This window comes from Hylobates moloch, unplaced genomic scaffold (assembly GCF_009828535.3).
Source record: "Hylobates moloch isolate HMO894 unplaced genomic scaffold, HMol_V3 SCAFFOLD_12, whole genome shotgun sequence".
Classification (NCBI taxonomy): Eukaryota; Metazoa; Chordata; class Mammalia; order Primates; family Hylobatidae; genus Hylobates; species Hylobates moloch.
Window position 1 is genome coordinate 66,076,819 of NW_026652287.1, and position 5,371 is coordinate 66,082,189.

Below are 5,371 nucleotides of genomic sequence, written 5' to 3' on the forward strand. Positions count from 1 at the left end.
CTCATCTTCTCCAAAATGGTCCAAAAGTTAATACCTTGTAAGAAATGTTATGAGATAAATAATTCTCGCCTGATGTTTCCATTTGCCCAGAGTCAAAATACATAACCTAATCCCAAGACTCCTAAAACACATGAAAATTAGACCTGTAGTGAGACCACGAGGCATCAGAATCCATGATCATCCTTCCAAGTTCAGACGATGCTGTAGCATGAACCCACACACAATGTTTGCTTTGTAGGTCTCTATTTTCCAGGAAGCAAAAGGAACAGGAAACCAACGAAATCAGCATTGTTGACCAATTATTCAGGGCTAGTCCTCGCTCTCTTTCTCTTGGTTAGTGGCTATTTCTGGCAGTTCCTAAAACCGAGGCAGCCAATGTCATCACTGTGGAAATATGGATTGTGAGTGGCACTTAGAGAGCAACCATCTGGGGGCTATATATTAACAAGTGCAAGAATGGGAGCAGAAACAGTGTACAGAGACCCAGAATGTGCCAAAAGATGGCAAATCACCCTCTGGGGTCCAAAACAGATCCAACTGAGAGACAGAGAGAATGATTGTCTTCTCCACAAAACTGCATCTCACAGAGCACAGAACCCTTTAGATTTATACATGTGTTTTGACAAAACTGGGTGGTTCCTATCATCTAGGAACACCGAAAGGGTCCCATAGGGAGGCAAACAATTTAAATAGGTCAATTTTTAAAAAATTTTATTATTATTATACTTTAAGTTTTAGGGTACATGTGCACAACATGCAGGTTTGTTACATATGTATACATGTGCCATGTTGGTGTGCTGCACCCAACTTTTAAGAAGTTTCAGCATCCCGAGGTGTCCGAAGTCACACACCAACACCAAACCTTTGTGCACCTGGATGCTACATGTCACCCAAAAAGGTCCCCTACTCAGCTCTCACATTCTGTCCCAGTCTCTAATTCAGCCATCAGAGAGCCAGCTGCTCTCACTGGCCACAATAAAGCCAATTCATGTCAGTTTATTGCTGTTCAATGGATGTTAGTTCCATTTTTTAATCACACGTTTATGTATGTGAATGCTTTCCATATTCACTACCTAAAATTTACTTACTCAGTAATTTCTTAAGATTCCAAGACCATTGAATTCACATGGTTTGATTACTGAGTAATTCTTAAAGTCTCTTTACTGGAGTATGACATTTATCTAAAGTCAAATCTAGAAAGAAAAAAATATATGTGATGGTAATAAACTACTATTGAAACAGAATCCTAACGCGAGATGTTAAACAATAGAGCATTGTAAATAATACCCTTCCCAAAAGGTTCTCTGTGATAGCCGCAGCTAAGGAAAACATATGATAACAATAATATGATTTCCATAACCCAACAGTCCTTTCACCACTTGTTCCATGTGGGGATGATATGCAATAGCTCTGCTCTGCATTTTTTTGTTAAAAAATAAGTTCTTTCTCACAAATAATAAATTTATAGCCAGGGAATTTCTTTATGACTCAAGCTTTCATTTCTTTAACTTACTGCTTTTAGGGACATAAATTCTATTAGCCTCTGTGTGGAAAGTTCGTTAGGGCAACTTGAGATCAGTGGGAATTGGTAAATGTCTCATGGTTTAAGATGAAAACATGCAATTCACTTAGAGTCTTTTCAGTGCTCTACAATATTCCTGGCCATTTCAACCCAATATGTGAATTCAAACTACTTCAGTCAACATTAAATTAGGCGATGGTCTACATTAATTCATTACATTTGAGTAAAGAAAGATTAGGTGAAAAAAAAATAACATGGCATGCAAGAATGTGTGTCATGTCAACCAGCTGAATATGCATTTCAGAATACCATACCTTTATTTACATTTTAGCAACGGTTTCATTCTTAATACTATTTGTGTTAAAATCAATTCATTCTTCCAGTGCTTGAATACAAATAGGGCCCATATGATAACAGAGATAATCCATGTATATAGCTTATTTTACTTAAGCAAACCCTTCAGTGATTTTTTAATCAACACTGTCCAGGTAATTAAATGTTTTCTTTAAAAGAAATTATATGAAAAATACTGGAATTTATCTTGTTGTCTATACATCAATAGTAAGTTAATAACTTTGAACTTAAAAAATATAAACTGTTATCCCTTTCCTTTTGTTTAGAGACCTTTTCTTTATAGAACATCTACACTGGTACTACGCAAACGGTGTTCCCTGGACGGTGCTGGCCCTGGGTGGACTGGCACCACACTGCAATGAGTTGAGCGAAACTGAGAGTGAGCACTTAGAAACTTTTCTAGTCATCTGACATGAAATTTTTTTGTCTTTTTTTTTTTTTTTGAGACGGAGTCTCGCTCTGTCACCCAGGCTAGAGTACAGTGGCATGATCTCTGTTCACTGCAACCTCAGCCTCCCGGGTTCAAGCGATTCTCCTGTCTCAGCCTCCTGAGTAGCTGGGACTACAGGCGGACGCCCTCACCCCTGGCTAATTTTCGTATTTTTACTAGAGATGGGGTTTCACCATATTGGTCAGGCTGGTCTTGAACTCCTGACCTCAGGTGATCCACCTGCCTCAGCCTCCCAAAGTGCTGGGATTACAGGCGTGAGCCACTGTGCCCAGCCTGTCTTTTGAATCTGATATTAAATATGAGAGGCTTGCATTTTGTATGATTTGGGGTGTTTTTAAATTTAATTTTTCTAGAAATACATTTTTGTTACATTTGATTAAAACACCAGTGTATGGCTGATTGGACATTTAAAAACTGGTCCTTTGCCACAGATATTTTGAGAAGCTTGGGTATAAACTATAAAGTGATCTGGATGGTCAGGTAACTGTTCTGTGAATTAAATGTACATTACACACACACACACACCCCTTATCTATATAACAGAACAGCCAACTCAGCAGAAACAAAGCTCAAAGCTCTGTGAACTCATTTCCTCAGTATCTCCAGATGTGCCACAGCTGAGGGAGTGTTCAGAAATAGGAATGGTTTGATTACATGATTGGAGCAAATGGATTTGTTATGTCTTGATTCTTTTTCTTCCTTCCTTCCCCCTCTCCTTTCCTTCTCCCTTCCTTCCTCTCCATCCCTTCCCACCCTCCTCCCTTTCTTTCTTCCCTTCTTTCCTCCCTTCCTCTTTTCCTTCCTTCCCTCCCTTCTTTTCTGCTTTTTCCTTTCCTATATTATCTTATTCTCTGTCTCTAAAGAGAGAGTTAAACCAAGAGCCCACAATCACACACATCAACAAACTACATGAGTCAAATTCACTGAGGAAGAGGAAGGAGAAAAAGAGGTTAGGGATATATGGAGAAGCAAAACTATGGCTCAGAAATGCAGGTACATTAGGATCTAGAGACAAGTACCTACATCAAACAAAAGAAACGTTGCTTTATGAATTCCCAGAGAATATATTTTTTTCTGAATTAAACCTACCTGTTATTAGCATATTTTAATTCTCTAGAAAAGGAATTTTTAAATCTGAGTTTCTGAAGAACTCTTCTTGGTTGCTCCCCCATGAAAATCAAAGGAATTCCTTCTAAAAGTCATGAATGAACATTCCTTTAGACGCTTTGGGGAAGAGAACCAGTGAAGCCATTTCCCCTCTGCTCTCCCCTCACCCCAGCTGAAGTGTTGCAGAACACAGGACTTTGCTTGGGTCCAAATCATTTCTCCCAGACTCTGAAATATGGGTGGTTAAAAACAGGATGCCCAAACAACCATATTTCCTCCCCTCATGCTGCCCTTTTACATGTACTCAAGACAATGCAGATTTATTCTGCCTCACCTGTGTCTAATGTTAGACGCATGCCCCAGAATGTCGGAAAACTTCTGTGTTTCATTTTACAATAAAAGAAATGTACTACCCAAGCTCTCAAGAAAACACAAAGAAATGAATCTGTATCCCTTAAGCTTTGCAATTCATTTTTCTTCTTTGTTGGTTCTCGAAACTGAATTCTCTGGGTTGGGGTTTTATACTACAATTTTGTCTTCTGCCCTTTTCTTTACTTCCCCCTTCACTCTACTCCCTCTACACGTCCCCCCCCCCCTCCCCGCCACTCCTAGGGGCTTTGGCTTCAAATCAAAACAGCTTTCAAGTGGCCAGGACCAAGTTCCAAAGCTTCTATGTTTCCTACAGATTTTCCTTCTTTCCCAGATTTTTCTAAGCCCCACTCTTTGTAGGAAAGCATGCACCTCCAGATAGGGTCCTGACTGTAAGCATTGTGTTGGGCCCCCATCCCAACTGCAGAAGTTTATTTGAAGTATGTTACTCTTTGCCTGCTTCTTAACTTGAGGCCCAATAGTCTTACAATGTCATTTTTTTCCCCCTACTGTAAATCAAGGGACAGCTGTCTTTGGACTAAATTCCAAATAGTTGGTCTGGAAATGAACTTCTCAGTGGGTCCCTCCTCCATTCTGGCTGACATTTCCCCATTAATTTCTTTTTCCCTTTCATCCATTCATTGGCTGATGAGTCTATAAATACACCTCATCTGCTTTTACTTTGCTTTTTAAGAATAAACTGATACCAAACACACTGTCTTAATTACATCCACAGGCAAAGCATAACGAGTTTAAATGTTGTCACAATATAGTTTAAAAACTTGACATGGTTCATTATGCCAGCTGTGATAAAACTGGGAAATGAAAATCTTAATTTGAAAGTGTAAATGAGTAATTCATCTGAAAAGGTATTTTTAACATTAATAAATGAGAATACCTAGAAACCTACTAAGCAAAGGAAGGGAGTTGAACAGGAAACCGATAAGTAGATTGGTAAAGAAGCAAGGAAACCCGGCCTCCATTCCTCTTGGGCAAAACACCTCTAAAATGAGGCAAGTCAGCCCTCCCAAATTCAGACCCGACCTGGGAGAACATTGTTGCTCATTCTGTTCTTGAGCATTCACATTATGAGGTGGCTGCTGATTCATGAGGATCTGAATTCTAGGGGCACATCAGGAAGGAAGACTCAGGAAAATTCTGATTTATGCCCAAAAGACAGTCGGTTTTGGAAAACTCTACTTTTAAGGTGAAAACAAGATTAAAGGAAAGGACAAGGTAACACACGTTCTTGATATAAAATTACTTCTTTTAAAACCTTTGGTTGTGATGATATGGCTGATAACTTTCCAATAACGGTAGCCCACTGGGATAAATTAGCATTCTGAATTTTGTGAAGCAATCTTTGTTTTCCTGAGGTATTTTCACACAAACACATTCTTAACTGACGGAGAGCAATGGAGAAATAAATATTCATTTTTGAATGGGAAATAAAAGTCAATGGCAAGTTTCTCAGGTAGGAAACTACTATAATCTCCCTGTTTTCACACATAAAGAGCCTCAAGAAAATAGCAGTTAATGTACACTGAGTAGTATGTGAAAACTGATAG

At 38.9% G+C, this 5,371-nt stretch overlaps 1 long non-coding RNA gene across 1 annotated transcript; it reads right to left on the reverse strand.

Moving 5' to 3' along the window:
* Positions 1 to 226: 226 nt before the first annotated feature.
* On the reverse strand, positions 227 to 3,521 carry LOC116479129 (uncharacterized). The gene is made up of 3 exons (XR_004250946.1): positions 3,417 to 3,521; positions 1,089 to 1,193; positions 227 to 384 (listed from the first exon to the last, which is right to left on the reverse strand). It is a non-coding gene; the product is annotated as an uncharacterized LOC116479129 (long non-coding RNA).
* Between the last annotated feature and the right edge of the window lie 1,850 nt (positions 3,522 to 5,371).